The following is a 20883-nucleotide window of genomic DNA, read 5'->3' on the forward strand; positions in this document are numbered from 1 at the left end:
GACTGGGCAGGAGCCTGGTGACAGGAACACTATTACAGGCTGGACACAGGTCAGCCAAAAGGTTAGGTTGAGGGCAAGGTCATACGATCAAGAGGCAGCTTCATGAAATGGGGGGGGGGCTTTTGTGCAACAAGGGTACTGGAGTTTCGTAAGGGATGACTGATTCTGGCTGTCCGCCCAGCTCTGAGTTTCCTGTTCATAGTTCTCCGGATGTGTCATTAGACCCAAGAGGCTCTGACACAGGCATCACCAGGAGTCCACTTTCTCTAGGATGTCTGAGAAGATGTGAACTCTCATTCTCGTGAGGCACGGAGAGCTTTTGTTTTTAATAACCAGCATTGAGTCAACAGGCTGCACTTGGGCAGAACATCGCTGCTGGATTATCTGGAGACTTTCCACGTCCTATGAGGCCAGCCATTTCCAAACACCCCAATGATGAGGAACAGAAATGGTGAGAGGCTAACGGTACATCAGGTTTTTTGTTTCTGCATTTTTCCCTCATTGTAGGGATGTGTTAACTTGTACTTGGATGAGGGGTGAAAAGAAACTGATAACAAATAATGCTGTTTGTTCAAACAAGGCTAAGTATTTCTTGGAGTTACATTTAACCTTAAGATGTGTGTCTGAGCCACACTGTGAGGTCATCTCTGATTACCATACTTTATTCTATGGAAGACTAACTAAAATATATATATAAGTTAAATTTTATAACTGTGTGTTATAGTTATGTTGACTTTTGGAGTGGTGAGGGCTATAAAGCAAAGGACATTAAAATAAGGTCCTTTTGCCAGGTGTGGGTGGTTCTTCATGCCTGTAAATCCTAGCTACTCAGAGGGTAGAGATCTGAGGATTGAGGTTCAAAGCCAGCCTGGACAAGAAAGTACCTGAGGCTTTTCTCTCCAATTAGCCAGAAGTGGAGCTCTGGCTCAAAATGGTAGAGTGCTATCCTTGAGCACAGTAGCTCAGAACAGTGCCCAGGCCCTGAGTTCAAGCCCTAGGTCCAGCACAAAAAAAGAAAACAAAGTAATTAAAAGTCCTTTCATAATTCTGTTGTGGATGTTAGAACCAAAACATCTCTTTCCTTAAAGCAGCAGGGCATAGTCTCACACAAAGCTTTACTGAAGGTACAGCATTCGTGGATTGCATTTAAAGTCATACTACATTGTGCTGACAAGTCTTCCTTAAAGGCAGGAGCTTATTTTTATTGTTGGAGGCTTTAACTGATGTTAGAGCTACTGCTGTGAGAGCTATGGAGAAGACTGTGCCCCCCTCTGTGGGGATTACAAAGAATGCCCCATGTTTCTTACTGGACACATTGGCCTCCATAGTTCTTTGTTAGTAGTATTGCTTTTTTTTTTTTTTGGTTAGTAGTATTGTTGCAGAAAAGAATAAAACAATGAGATAGGGTCAGAAAACCTGGGGGAAGGAAATAAAGAGAGGATAAACAGGAGAACAGCATGAAGTTTGTCATTCCATTCAATTTAATCTTACATAAATGCTACTTCTGCACTAGGCTTGTGAGTGTGGGAATCACTGGGTGGTAAGGATTCTTTACCATGTATAGCCAGAGACCAGTGGAGGTAGTGAGCCACAACATTGACTTAGGAAGGAGCTGGAGAACATTTAATATGTGCCAGCTGCCAAGGATTTATGTTCAGCATATAAATGTGTTGGTCTGTTAGGGAAAAGAAAGAAGATGAGAATTGTCCAGAAAGATCCAGGAGTATTTCCTGAGATGAACTTGATCTTCCTAATAGGGTGATGAGTTTTAAAAGATTCTGACAGGTTTTTTTTTTCTCAATGTAATGTACAGTTGTCAATCTTTTTCTATTAGCATATATAAATTGTACAACATAATGTGTTTCATTATGACATTTCATACATGTATACAATATACTTTGATCATATTTACTCTCCTGTTACTATCTCTTGTCTTTCTACCTTCTGCCACTAGTCCTTCCTCTATTCAAATAGTCCCCCTTCTGCTTTCATATCTGCTTTTTCTTTTAATCGATATTCTACACATGAAGAAAAACATATGATATTTGTCTTTCTGGATTATTTCATTTAACATAATGATCCCCAGCTCTAGACATTGTGCTACAAATCGCATAAGCTTATTCTTCATTATGGAATAATAGTACTCAATTGTGTGTGTGTGTGTGTGTGTGTGTGTGTGAGTGTGTGTGCACGTGCACGCGCGCACGAGTGCGTATATGTGACATTTTCTGCATCCATTCATCCGTTGGTGGGCACATGCTATGATTCCATAGCAAGGCTCTTGTGATTAATGCTGCTGTAAACATAGATATGCAGGCCTCTCTATTATGTTGACCTAGATAATTTTAGGTGTACCCAGGGATTGTAGAGTTAGATCATAAGATAGGTGTATTTTTGGTTTTCTGAGAAACCTCCAGACTGATAGCCATAGTAGTTGCACTAGTTTACATCCCTACCAGCAGTATCTGATGTTTTCTCCCCTCTCCACCCGCCCTCCGCCCCTTGACCCAGACATCTTCACAAGCATTTGTAGCTGTTTACTTCCTTGATGATAACCATTCTGTAAAACCTACAAGCCCCAGAGTCCATTAGTTGGAAGAAAATCTTTGTAGCTGTGTTTAAGGAATGTTGAACATGTGTTTTTAGGATGTCTTAAAAAAAATCTAGACCATGTGCTCATTGTCAAAAATAAAACCAAATGAATACATTCAGATGGTTTTAAAAGATGAAAAATAGCAAAACACTAGTGGCTCAGGCCAATAATCCTAGCCACGAAGGAGGCTGAGATCTAAAGTTCACAGATTGAAGCTAGCCTGGGCAGGAAGACTCTTTTCTCCCACCAAAAAGCCAGAAGTGGAGTTGTGGCTCACGTGATAGAGGGTCATCCTTGAGCAAAAAAGCTAAGGGACAGTGTCCAGGCCCTAAGTTCAAGCCTTCATACTGGCGTCAAAAAATAAAATCATAACTGCAAGGTAAACAATAGAGTTGAACATCTTTAATCTGAAAAACTCAAGGTCAAAGTGCTCCACACTGCACTTTAGACATTTGAGTTATGTTTAATTTGTAAAGTTTATGCAGATATTCCAGCATGCAAACAAGCAAGCAAAAACTCCAAAATCTGGTACAATTTTGATTTTAAGCATTTTCTCTCTTCTCTTTTCCCTCCTTTTATTTTCCGTTTCTTTCTTTCTCTCTTTCATTCATTGTAATCTTTCTATTAATTTACATATCTACCAGCACGGTATGAATACTATTTTCTAACATTCTCACCAACATTGTATTATATCATTACAATTTTTGTACTAGCCTGAATAATTGGCAATTAGTATTTTTAATTTTATTTTTAAGGAAACACTTCGTGAAATCTTCTGACTTCCTATTCTGTCCTTTTAGGTTCAATATTTTTAAAATCTTTTTTGGTTATCATCAAAGCTATTACTCACCTTTTACCGTAACTTGTGCCAACCTCATTTCTGAAGTCTGTGACCTTCTTTGAGGTTTCTCAATAAGTGTGCCAGAGTGGAGTGAATCAGATACTTTAACTCTGACTCTCCACTGAGGAGTCACATGGAAAAAAAAACCTCATCTTTATGTTTCTATCTTCTTTTTTAGTTATAAGATTTAGAAACTGGCACAATGGCTCACACTTGTATCACAGGTATTCAGGAAGCCAAGACAAAAGGAGAGTTCAAGGTCAGCATAAGTATCACAACAAGACTTTCTCAAAAAAAAAAAAAGAGCCAGGTGCTGGTGGCTCATGCCTGTAATCCTTGCTACTCTGGAGGTTGAAACCTGAGGATGGAAAATTTGAAGCCACAAATGGGAGTAATTTGGGCACACAAATGGGAGTAATTCTTATCACCAATTAAACACCAAAATGCTAGAAGCCGAGTTGTAGCTCAAGTGGTAAAGTGCCCAACTTGAATGAGAAAGCTAAGAGACAGTTTTCCCAAAACGTGTGTTCAAGGCCCAGTACCTGCACAAAAGTAAAATAAACTAAATGGAAAGAATACGTCTCCCATCAGTGCTGCAAACTGCACTTGTCATATGAGGGACTTTTCTTGAATACAAAAGGTAAAAAATGCAAAATGATGTTATTATTTTTTGCTGTTTAAAAAGTTGAATATACCTTATCCAAAATGCTTCTGACCAAAAGTATTTCAGATTTGACACTTTTTGGATTGTGAATATTTGCTTAGTTTATACTAGCTGAACACCCTGCCTCAGAGAACCCCAAATCTAACCTGCTCTAGAATTTGAAACTTTTATTCATGAAGACATAGCTTATATCATAGGAAAGAGATATTGTGTCTTGGACACCAACCCTCACCCATGGCTGTTCATGTCACGATCTCTTATGGAAAATACAGCAAAAAGTTCTTTCTCAAAAAGGTTCAGATTTGGGTTGGGAAGGTGGCTTAGTGGCAGAGTGATTGCCTAGCATGCATGAAGCCCTGGGTTCGATTCCTCAGTACCACATAAGCAGACAAAACCAGAAGTGATGTTGTGGCTCAAGTGGTACAGTGTTAGTCTTGAGCAAAAGAAGCTCAGAGACAGTGCCCAGGCCCTGAGTTCAAGTCCGAGGGCTGGCAAAAAAGGTACATAGTTCATAGCATTTTGGATTTCATATTTTCCTTATTTAAAAAAAATACTGTTATTATCTTTAATTATACAAAAGAGTTGCCATTCAACAAAACAGTTTATGAATGTAGTACATGTTGATCAATGTCATCCCTTTCAACATTCTCAACTACACTTCCCAAACTTCCCCTTCTCTTACTCTTCTAAATTTTATAGGATATGTTTGAGGGTTTTTTCTTTTGCCATTTAACAATGCAGTTTATGTATATGCTTTTTAGTCTATGTCATCCCTTCAACATTTTCTGATTAGTGACACTCAACCTGTTTAATTTTTTTTTTTTGTCTGTTGTGGGTCTCAAACTCAGGGCCTGAGTGCTATCTCTGAGCTTTATTTTGCTCAAAGCTAGTGCTGTACTACTTTGAGCCACAGCTCCACTTTTGATTTTCTCTTGTTTAATTGGAGATAAGAGTCTCCAATTGAACCATGATTCTCAGATCTCAGCCTCCTTTAGCTAGGATTACAGGCATGAGCCACCAGCACCCAGAAATAAGTCCTATGTATGCTTTGCCTCCCTAAAATATATTGTATATGAAAACCTACATGCTGAAATCTTGGTACTGTCTTCTAATTCTAAACTTGGAAATGTTCATTTGTTTCTCTGTGTATACATATGTGTGCACAGTGTGTATGCATGTATGATGACATTCGTATGCATGCATGATGACATTCATGTGCATGGGTGTATGAACCTGTATATGCATGTGTACACATGTAGAATGATAAACATGTGTGTATGCTGTGCTGTATGTGTACATGTTGCATATGTATGTATGTGTGTGCATATATGTATGTGTGACACAAACCTCTTGGTTCTCAGATTCAGCAATAGCCATATTTGGTATGAATCAAGCTAGTGAAGGAGGTGGGAGGGAAATTTGAGGTAAGCTGGGGATGGTGGCAAAGGTTGGAGGGCCTTTGGGGCCAGGTATGAGTTTGGATTTTACTGTGAATTTTAGACAGATTTCAGTCACAGTCTGGGAAGATGTAGTCAGAGTCTAAATATATTTACTTTATGGACTGTAACTGCTCCCAGGGAGATAACATGGGACTTTGCTATGTTTGCCCTAAGATATCTTAACAGAGATGACACTGTGTGAAGGCTGGCACCCAGGACATAATATTTCTTGCCTATGATACAAGCTCTGCCTAAATATGGCTCTGGAGTTACTCTACAAAGATACATTTTACTTTTCCCAGAAGTAACACTCATTTACAAAATATATTCTCATTAATTATCACATAGAAAGTCTGTGCTAAGCCCTAGGCTGTGTGCTGGTGATGGGGAGGAGAAGAAAAGATGGTGTTGAAAAACGAACTTTATAATTTAGGCAAGGGTGGGGGGGTGGGTTTGGAGGGAAGTGTAGTTGTGGAGGTGGGAGGGAAGGGATGGTAGGGGAAAAACAAAGGAGGAGGCAACAATGCTTGATAAGAAGTGTACTCATTACCTTGCTCATGTAACTGTAACCCCTCTGTACAGTATTTTCATAATAAAAAACATTTAAAAAATGAAGAAAATATCCGTGTACCTGTGGCCTACATCCACCCAGGAGGGTGAGATTTGAGGATCATGGTTCAAAGCCAGCACAAGAAGTATCTGTAAGACTCCTCCAATTAACCAGCAAAAACAAACAAATAAATAAAATAAAAAAGCCAGAAGTAGAGGTGTGTCTCAAGTGGTAAAGGCAGCTTTTAGTGAAGAAGCTGAGCCAGAATAGGAGGCCCTAAATTCATGCCCCAATACCAGCACAATTAAAAAGGTGTGTTATTTGTGTAGAATCTATGACTTTCCTCTATACATTTTAAATCAACTCTATATGACTTATAATGTTTTCAAATTTTTTTATTGTAAAGATACTATGCAGAGGGGTTACAGTTATATGAGTAAGGTAATAAGTACATTTCCTATCGAGTGATATATAATATTTTGCACAGAGTAAATGCAATATGAATAGCTATGATATTGTGTTATTTAAAGAATAATATCAACCTTTCTTTGATTTGTTGTGTTTCTGGGTCTCTATTCCAGATGCCCCTCAGTAGATGAATGGATCAAGAAAATGTGGTATATATACACAATGGAATTCTATGCCTCCATCAGAAAGAATGACATTGCCCCGTTTGTTAGGAAATGGAAAGACTTGGAAAAAATTATATTAAGTGAAGTAAGCCAGTCCCAAAGAAACATAGGTCCCATGGTTTCCCTTATTTGCAATAACTAGTATATGTCTGAGTCAAGCAGAAAAGGTCAGATAAGTTGATGTTAGGGAAATGAACTCCAAGATAGGGACACAAGTGGTTTTTTCTTTCTTTCATGCAATTGTTTCTAACATATTTATAAGATAATTTCTATGTTGCTTTGTATGTCCCTCCCCCACAGTATAACCCCTGCTTTCACTGTATTTGATGTCGGTATAATTTGTGGAGGGGAAGGGGAAAAACAAATCGTTTAAATAGGGATACAGGTGGATCCGTTGCAACAATGAGATGTACAAGTTGTTATGTCGAAAATGAACTTTACAACTTTGGTGCGGGGGTGGGGGGTGGGGGGATGGAGAGTGGGGGGGGCGGGGAGGATTGGGTGTGGGGGCAGGGGGGGAGGATGAGAAGGAAGGGATGGGAAGGGGAAACAAAGGAGGAGGCTACAATGCTTGATAAGAAATGTACTCATTATCTTGCCCATGTAATTGTAACCCCTCTGTACAGTATTTTCACAATAAAAAAAGAGTTCCATAACTGTATTAAAAAAGAATAATATCAAATATCTGTATGTGTCCAGTATGGATACAATTTCATATCTTTTGAATATTTTCAATCTGTAGTTGCTTGAAGCTATAGATGTAGAACTTGTGGATATAGAAGGTTGACTTCATTTTTTACAAGTCCAGAAATATATTTATAAAGTTGAAATATGTATATTTCAATTATATTCTATTTTAATTATATTTATTATATAATTTCATGGCTTTCAATTATAGTTGAACTGCAGACTTTTTAGGATTCAGAGATGATTATGCTTTGGCCTTCTTAGATCTGTATGCAATGAGCTGAATGTTTGTTGTCCTTGCTCCTCAAATTCATGTGCAAACCCCAATTCCAGTATGATGGCTAAGAGGAATGTTCTTTGGGGTGTAATTGTGCTGTGAGTGTGGAGACTTGTGAGTGGGATCAGCACAATTATTAGGAGAGGCTAGATAGTGAGCTAGCTTTCTTTTGGCTATATAGGGCTACCTTGAGCAGTCTTCCATCTGCAAACTGGATGTGGGTCCTCACCAGACACTGGGATCTTGAGGACTCAGCTTCCAGAACTCTGAGAGCACACCTTTGCTCTTTAAACCACCGGTTTATAGGATACTGTGTCCAGTCAGTCCATGATGCTGGTATGACTAGACTTAAAGAATGAATTCCTCAGTCTTCAGCAAGTTTTATGTGTATAGATTCCCAGAATCGCTAAGTGGATGAGTGATGACATTGCCATAGAACTAGGTGACAGCTCATTTGAGTCTTTTGGGGACATTTGACTTGTTTTATCATATGAGGGGTAATTACTAAACGTGAACACACTGATGAGTTGTCCCCTGTCTTTTCCTGTAATGATGCTGAACCTCTCAACGCTGAGTTAGATTTTCTTGTGTGAGGTCAGCATAGTTGCTTTTGATGACCAGAGCTGCTGAGGCATTTACACCAACATTCCAACACTGGCCATAAAACCAGCACATTCCAAAGCCATAATTAGATCTCTAGAGATTGATGTGCTTTCTCTCAGTCTATTCCCGGAGATACTGGGAGGGTGGAATTTGACTGGAAGTCCTGGGAAGACTATTCTTAGATTTTTTTTTTCTTACCTGCAATTTTATTAATTTCCCCTTGGTCTGTCTGGCTTTGGAAGAGGCTGATGAATAGCCACACGGTCTTATGTATTATCAGGCTCAGCATCTCTGCTTAAGCACCCACCTCACCTGGAAATTTCAGGACAAACCAGGATCAGATATCTATCTTAGGAGCTTTATAGACATTGCGTTTCTAGTACAGGTTTTGTTATTTTTAATGTAGTCCTAAGAAAGCTGAGTTAATATCCATTAAAAAATTCTTAGAGAGTTAATAGCCACTTTTTTTTGGTCATGGGGCTTGAACTCTGGGCTTGGGTGCTGTCCTTGCGCTTTCCAGCTCAAGGCGAGTGCTCTACGGCTTGAGCACTCTTATTGGACTCTTATTGGATATAAGAGTCTCACAGACTTTCCTGCCTGGGCTGACTTTGAACTGAGATCCTCAGATCTCAGCCTCGTGATTACAGCTGGGATTACAGGCATAAACCACTGGTGTCCGGCTTAATAGCCATTTTGAAAAGCTGAGATTTGAACATGATCTATTGAATCCCAAACATCTTTCTATGTCAATATGTTACAATGAAAGATGATCCAGGTACGCAAAACACTTTATGCAATGGTTCTTTATAACAATCAGATACTTCTTCATTTACAATAAGTTATGTCACAAGAAAATCACCATAAACTGAAAAGGCATTTAATTCACATAAGCTACAGAACATCATTTCTGAGCAGCATAGCACACCGGAGGGGGTCAGCTGGGTCCCCTTACGACTGTATCTTTTAATAGAAACTTTAGTTTGCTGCTGCTTTCCAACATTAAGAGTGTCCAGCAGTTTGGGGAAAAGAGTCAAAGTAACCCCACGTATAGTTTCTATTGAACAAGTATTACATTCTTACCATCATAAGGTCTGAAGGTCTTGATTGAATTGTTGTAAACCAGGAGCTATTCATAGTTGAGTAGTGACCTGGACTCTAAGTTTTTCAGAGTTTGTGCAGGAGGATTTTTACCACCTCTAAGAGATCTCATTGAAATTGGTACATGGCATTTTTTAATTTTTATTTTTATTGTGAAAATACTGTACAGAGGGGTTACAATTACATGGCAGGATAATGTGTACATTTCTTGTCAAGCATTGTAGCCTCCTCCTTTGTTTCCCCTTCCCATCCCTTCCCATCCTCCCCCCGCCCCCCCAACCCAATCCTTCTCCCCCCCAACCAAAGTTGTAAAGTTCGCTTTTCCACATAATGACTTGTACATATCATTGTTGCAATAGATCCACCTTTATCCTTATTTAAACGATTTGTTTTTTCCCTTCCCCTCCACAAATTATACCAACCTCAAATACAGTGAAAGCAGGGGTTATACCATGGGGGAGGGACATACAAAGCAACAAAGAAATAATCTTATAAATGTGTTAGAAACAATTACCTGAAAGAAAAAAAATATTTGAATACATATCTTAGGGTTCGTTTCCCTAACATCAACTTATCTGACCTTTTCTGCTTGACTCAGACATGTACTAGTTATTGCAAATAAGGGAAACCATGGGACCTAAATTTCTTTGGGCTTGGCTTACTTCACTTAATACAATTTTTTTTTCCAACGGCATTTTAAGCTAGTTTTTTTTTTAAAAGTATTACATGTGTTATTCTTTTAAGTCTTTGATACTGTTGATAAAACTTAAACCAAAATCAATACAAATGAATCAGCTCTAACAATAAAGTCCACCTTCAAGAATCAGGGCTCCGCTATTTCTTAGGAATAGTTTTCTATAGACGATGCTGGAAGTGGGTGGGAGAAACCTGATTTCACAAATAGCCTCATCTTATCTTAAACATGGAGATATGGAAAGCCATGTGCAACACTTCACAGGATTCTTTCCTGGAGAGAACATAGATGATTATAGTCAGCACTGATAGACTTCATATTGAAACTTGCTTGACTTCACAAACCTCATGTGAACTTTCCCTTGCTACCTCTTTGAATGAATTTCCCTCAAGGTTTAAGTATTTCTTCATACTAGCACTGTGGGTTCCTGGGCTGACTCATCAGGAGAAGGGGAGGTTACAGTTTTTGCTATTGTAATAAGGTGGGAAATTACATTCAGCATCACTCACCATGCCTCAAGAGATGATCAATCTCAAACAGAGTTATTTAACTGTGAGATAAGAATTCTAAACTTCTTTTTCACCAGTTGAAAAGTGAAAAAAAATTGGCAAGGCTGTATATAGTATATAGAAACCAGGCCCATAGGAGAGTAAATAATGTTGAACAGTGGTGGTAGTCAGGGGTTGAGGGGCTTCCATTGGGCTAGAACTGTTTGGTGGCTAGGTGGTAAATGATCATTTTCAAAGTAACCTTCTGGGTGTGAGTGAGGCTTTGGATCTGGACTCCCCCTGTAGCGCCTGGATCTGCAGGAATGTGTAGAGGCCAGGCATGATGTAATGGTGAATGCAGTTATATGCAAGTAGGATCCCATTCTGCTGACAATAATCACTCCCAGGCATTGCCAATCCTGCCCACATAGGGAGCCTTGAAAATACCGTGCCTAGACTCCCATCTCCAGGAGTTTGGTGCCTTAACTCTGGGTATAGCCTGGGCTTTCAAAATTCTCCAGAAAGATTATAGTGTGCAGCTAACGCTGTACAGCCAACACTGTACAATGTGGGCTAAGAACTATGGGTCCAGGAAGTAGGCAGCAAAAGCCAGTGAATTTCCCAACCAAACAAACTGGATAGATGAAGTCTGTCCAAAGTGATTGCCAAATCCTGACTGCAGGGGGGAATTTGTTGCTGGAAGTTACCGAAGGCCCTCTACCTCCCAAGTGCACTTTCAGTTTTCTAAAGAACTCTGGGCCTACATCATGTAAAATTAGCTACTTTAATTCATTTGGCAAATATTTAAACATCTGTTCCATTAAAGCAACAGTAAGTAAGAGACAGAACCCATGGTTAAACATTGAACTGCAGGATGGAGATAAGTGTAAGCAAAGCAAGCGTCTGTCTCTAAGGGCCATGGGACAAGGGTAGGAGGTGTGGGGAGGATGGGTGGAAACCCATATAAGAGGATGGCAAGTCCTAGATCCTCCTCAGGAGTAGGTGGTACAGTGCTTATCATTACCATGAGTCTTAGAGTGAGGGAGGAGAGGATGAGGATGAGATGGACGAGAAATGATGGTAAGTCTAGAGATAATTACATGTGCCAAAAACCAGCCAGAAGTTTGCAGGGACTGGGTATGTAAAATGCAGAAGAGCACCCAATGCCTCTGGCTCACACCTGTAACCTTAGCTACTCAGCAGGCTAAGATCTGAGAGTGGAAGTTCGAAGCCAGACTGGGAAAGGAAAAGTGTGTGAGACTCTTTTAGCTCCAATTTACCACCAACAAGCTGGCAGTAGAGCTGTGGCCAAAGTCGTAGAATGCCAGCCCTGAGTTCAAGCCTCAGAACTCTCTTTCTTTCTCTCTTTCTCTCTATTGCACACACACACACACACACACACACACACACACACACATTCACCAAGATCAAAGAGAGAAACTTGTCCCCAAGGGAAGTGTTAAGGGAGGTGGTGCATGGAGCTGTGTCTGGAAGGCTGTACTGAGAGGTCTGGGTTCTCTTTGGGAGGAAGTGGGGAACCCGAGAGTCAGGTTTTAGTTTTTCATGGGGAGGCATAGGATAAGTATGAAAGAGTTGGATTGTAAAGAAAGGAGGGGGCGGGGTGTCTCACTGTGTGGTTGCCCAGTGGAAAAGGTGTCTATGTAGGTCACAGCATTGCCACAAGCTCAGCTTTGCATTGACAAGGTAGGAGAGATGCAGCAAGATGGTCGCAGGGCCCCAGTATTCACTGCCTCGTTCACTGTTTTCCGATTTCTATCATTCCTTCCTCAACCACTGTCCCAAGAATCAAATTCTCTTTTATTTGCACATAATGTTGGTGTCACAATTACAAACAGCGAAACCCTGAAGACAGAAAGCAAAAATGTAGCTGTTGGGATGGTGAATGGTTATCATGGTAAGTACTCAATAATTTGGGGTGACGTTACCCTTCTTCAGTAAATTTGGTAGCTTTTTCTTAAAATTTTCTTTTCAAAATATTGAGCTAACATGCAAGGACTAACCACATTTTAGCACAAATGGCTGACGTATTTGCAGATGGCATTTCTGCATTAATTTGTTTGCATCTCAATGTTCTTTGAAGGCATTCTGAGAATTTTATTTATAAGAAAGGATGTGAGTGCTGCTAGCAACTGGGTCTCAAGGAGCAGTAGAGAGAGAGAGATGACTCCTCTACAGCTGAGATCATTTTCATTCTGATTTTAAATGATCGGAAAGAGCTTTGCAGAGTGTAAGAAATGTTAGAAGTTTCTTAGGCATATTCATGACAAGACTAATGTTTTCCTAGATAAACTTTTCTTGATAATAATTTCCCAGTGCCACTTTCTTCTGCTCCTGTGTTAATTCAAATCCCCCAGTGACAAGTGTATGGTTGACTTTAGAAGAATCTCATATAAATGAGGAAGGACAAAAAAATCACTTTGAAAAGGTGATGTTATCTGACCTTTTCTGCTTGCCTCAGACATATACTAGTTATTGCAAATAATGGAAACCATGGGACCTATGTTTCTTTGGGCCTGGCTTACTTCACTTAATATAATTTTTTCCAAGTCTTTCCATTTCCTAACAAATGGGCAATGTCATTCTTTCTGAAAAGGTGAGATAAGCTGATGTTAGAGGAATAAGCCCCAAGATAAATATTCAATTTTTTTCCTTTCATGCAATTGTTTCTAACATATTTACAAGATGATTTCTATGTTGCTTTGTATGTCTCTCCCCCACGATATAACCCATGCTTTCACTGTATTTGATGTTGGTATAATTTGTGGAGGGGAAGGGAAAAAAAACCAAATTGTTTAACTAGGGATACAGGTGGACCCATTGCAACAATGAGATGTACAAGTCGTTATGTCGAAAATGAACTTTACAACTTTGGTGGGGGTGGGGGGAAGGATCAGGTGCAGGGAGCGGGGGAGTATGGAAAGGGATGGGAAGGGGAAACAAAGAGGAGGCAACAATGCTTTATAAGAAATGTACTCGTGGGGCTGGGAGGTGGCTCAGTGGTAGAGTGCTTGGTTTGCATGCCTGAGGCCCTGGGTTCGATTCCTCAGCACCACATAAGCAAAAAGAAAAAAGCCAGAAGTGGTGCTGTGGCTCAAGTGGTAGAGTGCTAGCCTTGAGCTGAAGAGCTGAGGGACAACACCCAGGCTCAGAGTTCAGGCCCCATGACCGGACCCCCCCCCAAAAAAAAAAAAAGAAAGAAAGAAAAGGAGATATTAGCTGGGCACGGGTAGTTTACAACCTCTAATCTTAGCTGCTCAGTAGGCTGAGATCTGAATATGGGAATTCAAAGTCAGCCTGGACAGGAGAGTCCATGAAACCTTTTTTTTTCAATTAACCACCAAAAAGCCAGAAGTGGCACTGTGGCTCAAGTGGTAAAACATTAGCCTTAATCAAAAAAGCTTAAAGACAGTGCCCAGGCCCTGAGTTCAAGCTCCAGGACTGGTACACACACACAAAAGAAGTTGATGCTTCCTTACATTTGAATCTGAGATGCCTGACTGAGTAAGAAAGTAAACTGGAGAATGGTCTCAGTGTTCTTCCTCTAGGAAAGCTGTAGTTTTAATTACTTGATTTTGAATAGTAGGCAATACTGTCTCCTATCTACTCTTTTTAACATCACAATGTGCGGTTCTGAATGTGAAGATATCCTTACTCCAGCTAACACACACCTGAAATGGAAATACCATCTCTACCTGTCTTTGCCATGACCAAATAATAACTGCCCGAGGCTACTCTACACACCAGCTGCACAGTACTTCTTCTACCTCTATCTTTGCCATCCCCCCCAAACAAACACTGTACTCCCTGGAGCAGAGACAGACACTGAGGCTGATAAAGCTCACTTGGAAGAGTAAAGCTAGAGTCCATCTTGGCCTGAGTATCTGTGTGCATAGGAATTTGATCTTGTGTACGTCACAAAATAAAGTAGAAGCAAACTTCTCAAATTGTCAAAGAAAGGCCAGCATTGCTTTGTTGTGTTTGCGTTAGGATATTTGTCACAACTCTCCTTTGGCACGTTCTCCGTTTATTTATTTGAGTGATGTAAATGTATATCTATGTCTGTGCAGTGCCTGTAGGGAAGTGTAATATGGACTTCTCAGAAATGGCATTTGTGTCTGTGAAAATTACCCAGCAGAAAGTATTTACTCTCTCCAGGGTGCCAAACTCTTGAATTTCAAGAGTTGCCCTGCTTTAGTAAGACCTAGGAAAAGTGCCAAAGCCATTACCTCCTGGTAGTTTTCCACTAGTCCCCTGGTATGGTAGAATAGGTCTATAAGTTAGCATGACAAGAAACACACACACACACACACGCACACACACACACACAGATAAAATGCATAGTGGGTCTCTGTCTTGACTTTGTAGTTCAGAACTCCTAATGGACATAACCAGGTCACAAGAGGTACACCTTTGTTTTAAAAAGTGGCTTTTGGTGGATTCCTGGTTGAGAGCTGGTCACTGGAAAGATCAAGCTGTGATTAGAAACTTGTACCTTAGCCCCATCTTCTGGGAAGAAAAGTGTTAGTTAATAATTCATCATATCTAAGTGGGGAAGTTTCCTCAAACATCCCTGAAATGTAGGATTGGGGGAGTTCCGAGTTGCTGAACACATGCAGGGTGGGTCAGCCTACCTGGTATCATGGTTTTACATCCCTTCCCACAGAGCTGAATCCCTTTATCTGTCATCATACCCTTTACCATACCATTATTGTATAACAAGCAGATTAACACCATGCCCAGCTGTTCTAGCAAATGATGGGATGTGAGAAGAAGGTTGTAAGAACCTTGATGTCTGATGGTCAGAAGTACAGGTGACTCCCTGGCTGTTGCAGTTAGTTGCTATTTTTAGTGGGGGCTGGGGTGGAGGGCAGTCTTGTGGGACTTAGCCTGTGGGGCCTGTGCCAAGTTAGTGTCAGAATGGAATTGAATTGGAGGACACCCGGGTGGTGTCAGAGAATTGCATATCTGGCCACTGAAGCTTGTTGAGTGTGAGTATAGAGGAGGCAAAGTACTTGTGTCTATTTTACACACACACACATACACACATACATTTAGATACCAACTTTGCTAGGAGCAGAAAGTATTTATGGGATGGTGAGGATGAAAATTTTGTAGTAAACTTAAGGTGGGACCTTTCAATAATTGAAACATACCTTGTATGTAAGATGTAGTAAGCTCCTGACTGTACTTCACAAATATTCTTTTGTGCATGAATGGTTTTCCCTTTTAAAACACTTTGTGTTGCCTTGTGAAGTTGGGCTATTTACTGTGAAAGCCAAATAGCTTTTCCTTTTGTCTGGAGAAAATAAATCTTGTGTAGTCAATAGGTTATTGTTGCAAACTTAAGTGTGTGAGATTAACTTCTGGAGCACACAGTTACAGTAGGTAATTTAACATTTGTTTAAACACCACATATTGGGAAAGATGCGGAGTTCCTGGTGCCAGACCGCCTTCTCTGTCAAAGAGGGATTTAGCGAGAAGAGGCTTCATGGAAATTATAGAACAAGTCCAGGCCATTAGATCTTGACCACATAGGTACATTTCATTTTCCAGCTTTACTGAGATATGATTGACAAACAAAAAATGTGTTTACTTAGGTGTGTAATATAGATGCTTTAATATATACACTTGGGCCTTGTGAAATGAGCACTATAATAGAGCCAGTGGACACACGTATCACCTCATGCAATTACCTTCTCTTTTTTACTTTTGTGGACAGAACACTTAAGGCCAAGTGCACAATGCAATATTATTCATATAGTCACCAAGCTATATTAGATCTCCAGAATGCATTCATCTCATATCTGAAAAACAATATGGGGGCCCTTTGATCATCATTTTCCTGTCCCTGCCCAGCCCCTGGCAAACCCAGTTCTATTCTGTGAATCAGGCTCATGGTCATTAATCAAGTCAGAACTCTGCAATGGCCCTACTGGAAGCTTTGGACAGATAGTGTTGCCCTGGAACAGCTCAGTGCCAAAGCCTCCTGAAGTGCCCAACTACCACCTTGTATGATTAGATAATTAGATAAATAATTTCAGTGCTTTTTAGGCTCTATCAGCCTATAATTATCAGCACTCTTTTAAGTATTTTAGTACAATGACTTTGAGATTTGTGCTGTGTAAGCATCTCATATTTTTTTGTGTTATTATTATATATATTATATGATGTATATATTATATGTATGTTAACTTACACTAGTTTCACAGAGTGGATTTCATTTTTACATGGCCACATTGCATTCCAATTGCATATGTATTTTTGTGTGTTGCAGGAATGTATATATGGTGTTTGTTTCTGTGTTTGTTGTTGTATGTTATAGGTGTGTTTTAAGTATATGTGTGTTGTGCTTTTTGTTGCTATAAATTGTGTGCATTTCCTAGTGAATATGTATTGTGTGTATAGTATATGCTGTGTGTATGTTGTGTATGGGACATGTGTTACATAATGTGTACTGTGTGTATTCTTGGATTGCATGTGTTGTATATGTACAGAATATGTGCAGAATACCTTGTGTGTGTCCTTTGTATAAGTGTGTGTAATGTGTACAGTATGTAGTATGTTGTTTGTATTCTGTATGTTATGCCAGCATATGGAGTATTTGATGAATGTGTCTCTGTGTGTTGTAATGTGTATGTGCTGTAAGTATGTGTGTCTGTTGTATGTGTGTTGCACATGTTGCATGAGTTGTGAAGTATGTTTAGTTTGTGTGGGTTTGTTGCTTATATTGGGTAGAGTATATGAACTATGTGTATTGTATGCCTAGAGTATATTTTACTAGGCCCTTGGTAAATGTTTATCGAATGAAGGAGAGGACATGGTTTCTTCCTACATACATGTGTGCAGGAGTATGTGTCCTGGTTAGTTGTGGGTTTCTTCTGGGAGGTTAGGATGTATTCATTTTCCTGTTCCCTTAGCATTGTGGAAGGAGGAAGCATGCAGAAAGTGAAGACTTTGATTGGTTTCCAATACTGCCTGCTTTGTAGTATGTACCAAATACACATGTCTTATATTTAATAAGGTTTGTTTGGGAACAAGAATAAATGAGTCCCAACATGCCTTGATCTGGCCAATGTTTTTAGCCCAATGCATTTGTCATTGCCTGGCTCATAGTCGGTCTTGGTAAATTGCTGTGAAGGCTTTCCTTAACTTTGCTCCTCTTTGTATGAGTGTTGGTTTAGTGTCCTGCAGGGATTGTAAGGACGGTCCTGGCTAAGAGGCTGGCCCCTGCCTGGTGAACAGCCATCTCCTTTCTTTGTCTTCTGGCTATAGCCATCATGGATAACAGGTCTCACCAGGTAGTAGGCCTTAAGTTTTCCTGTGCTGGCAACCATTGCCCACAAATGGGAGGCTCTAGGCTTGGGCCTCAGGCTCCCCTCCAGACCCTCTAAGTGCCTTTTAACTTTCTCAGGACAGGGACTTTATCAGCTTGTCTCTCCCTGCTGGAGCCAAGTACAAGGAGTGCCACCTTCTCTGGGGAATGTTGTTTCACAGTCTCCTCCCGGAGTCAGTCTGGAAATGACTCTCCCCATGCAGTTTGATGGTGAAAGCTGAATCCTGTCTATTCTGTGTGCTTTTCCCACCATCTGTGGGTGGACTGTCATGGATGGGTATATGGAAGGCCTTCACTTTCCAGGCCTATTGTGTGCTTTAGGCTTCCTCCACGAAGTGTGTGTGTGTGTGTGTGTGTGTGTGTGTGTGTGTGTGTATGCATATGCATGTGCCAGTAATGGGATTTGAACTCAGGGATTTGTTCTGTGGTTGGCTTTTATGCTCAAGATTGATGCTCTATTACTAGAGCCGCAGATCCATTTCTGGCTTTTTGCTGGTTAATGGGAAAGAAGAGTCTCATAGACACTTCCCCTGACAGGCTTTGAATCACGATCCTCAGATCTCAGCCTCTTTAGGCACTTGGATTACAGGTGTGCTGGCATCTGGCAGTTAATAACCTTTGAAATGTAAAATGTAGTTTGGGAAATTAAAAAAAAACCATCCCTTTCCTAACAGCAAAGCCTCACCCATTTTATCACCTCATTTTGACAACTCTGATATTACAGTGCATCTTGCAATAGATGGTATATTCTTACTACATGGAAGCATTTTCTGTCCTATTGTACAAATTAAAATTAAGGACATTTTCATTTTAGACTGTTGTTCTTCTGAGGGTTAAATCCTCTAAACTAGACTTCAAAACTGAGCAATATCTTCTTTTTTTCCTAGCCAGTCGCAATTACATTTGAAAGTTTGTTTGTATTTTACTAGGAAAAGTAGTATGAAGCTTACTTTGAGAAGCAAGCTGAGTTTTCTTTTGCTGTATTGGGAATTGAACTCAGGACCTCTTACTCTACCACTTGAGCCACATCCCTAGAGCTTTCCAAGTTTGGATAGTTTTTCAGACAGGATCTTGAGCTTTTCCTGGGCCAGCCTCTGATTGCAATCCTCCTACCCTTTTCTTCTAAGTAGCTGGAACCACAGATGTATACCACTACACCTGGCTTGTTCTTGAGATATTCTTACTAACTTGGCCAAGGACTGCCCCATGTGGTCTACCTATCTCTGCCTCCTAGCTGGAATTAGAGACTTGTGCCACCATGTTTGGCCCTGAATTTTCTTATAAACACATTCTACTTTTCAAAATGAAGTATCTCTCTGGGCACTGGTGGCTCACACCTGTTATCCTACCTACTTGGGAGGCTGAGATCTGAGGATTGTGGTTCAAAGCCAGCCCAGGCAGGAAGGTCCATGAGATTTTTATTTCCAATTAACCAGCAGAAAACTGAAAGTGAATCTGTGGTTCAAAGTAGTAGGGTATTAACCTTGAGCAAAAGAGCTCAGGGACAGCACTCCGCTCTACCAGCACCCTCTCTCCCAAAATAAAATGAAGTATCTCTAGAGTTTTATGTTTAAGACAAATTGGTATAAACAAAGGAACATTTTCCATAAATATTAATGGAAATATTAATAGAAGCATTTTAGTATTCTATTAATAAGTTTTAGTATTTTATTAATAAATTAGTGAATGAAAAGGCTATAGAAAATAGCTCTAAATTATACCAATATAATAATCTTTATAAACAACAATAAAATGTTGGCATTTGAAATAATGTCTATTAGTACAAATCTATGAACATACAACAATCTGTAGTGAGTCTCAAGTAGGTCTTTCTTGGTTGATAGACTGAGACGGATGAGACCTAGGAAGACTTTGGAGAGAGAGATGGAAATAGGAGAGAGCAGACAAGAGGAACAAAATGGAAAGGAGAAAAGGTAGACATAAAGGGGCTGTAAGGTGAGACCACTGAAGTAATGCTTTATCCCAGACCCTTTCTCAAGGCAAAGAAAGACAGCACAAGGGATGACAGAGGGGCCTCCCTGTGGTTCTTAGGGCTGTTGGGTCAAGGGTCTGTCTATCAAATCTGCAGGGCCACTGGATGACTGTGTTTGGGGCTGGGATCAGCTGTGTCTGATCTCTTCCCTTGTAATGAAGTGGTCCACTCGTTCATCTAGCTGCACTCATGTACTCAGAGCAGCTACTCTATGCCTTATGCCAAGTGTACTTTTGTGGGGCCTTGGGTGTGGCAGTCTTGGAGACTGGTAACTCAGACTTCAGTGTGCTCTACTCCACGTCATTCAGACTCCACACTTAAGGGTAGGAAACACTTTACTCCAGGTCTTAAACCTTTGAAGAACCTTTGGCTTCTACCTACTTCAGAAGGATCCGGGTCAGGTAAAGTTCCTAAAGTAACATGTTATTGAGATGACAGGATACAAAGATGGCTGAGAGGACCAACTGGCTGTGGAAGAGTTGCAGCAGGGAAAAGAAACTATTGTTAAATGGAGGGGGTTGAAAAATATAGAAACCGAGTACAAAATTGAAAAATATTGAAAGCCAGTACAAAACCTTTTTTTCTTTCTACTTATTTATTTTTTAATTTATTTTTGGTGGTATTGTAGATTTGAACTCAGGTCTGTTCTTATTCTCGCTAGGAAGGTGATCTCACTTGAGTTATGCCTCAGTTCCTTTTTGCTTTTCAGATAGGATGCCATGCTATTTGCCTGGGCTAGCCTAGGACCATGATCTTCCTACCTTTGTTTCTTAAGCTATGATAAAAGGTGTGCCTGCTATTGGCCTAGCACTTAATGGGTCGTGTTAAACGACCTCTTCATTCATTCTCTAAGTATTTAAAATAGATCCACTATGTATTAGATTTTATTCAAACACAGAAATGAGCAAGAACAGACTAAATCTTACCCTCATGGAGCCCACATTCTGGGAGCAGAAATACTGAAGAAGAT

General features: G+C 40.2%; 1 protein-coding gene across 1 annotated transcript in view; it reads left to right on the forward strand.

The window, feature by feature from the left end:
* Positions 1-322: 322 nt before the first annotated feature.
* The window catches only part of Il1r1 (interleukin 1 receptor type 1), an 84561-nt gene continuing 64000 nt past the window's right edge, over positions 323-20883 (forward strand). Inside the window, exon 1 of the mRNA XM_042695451.1 lies at positions 323-451. The gene's annotated coding sequence lies outside the window, so the exon portion shown is untranslated. The remainder of the gene's footprint in view (positions 452-20883) is intronic.

Source organism: Dipodomys spectabilis, unplaced genomic scaffold (assembly GCF_019054845.1).
Source record: "Dipodomys spectabilis isolate Male_0828 unplaced genomic scaffold, ASM1905484v1 ptg000187l, whole genome shotgun sequence".
Classification (NCBI taxonomy): Eukaryota; Metazoa; Chordata; class Mammalia; order Rodentia; family Heteromyidae; genus Dipodomys; species Dipodomys spectabilis.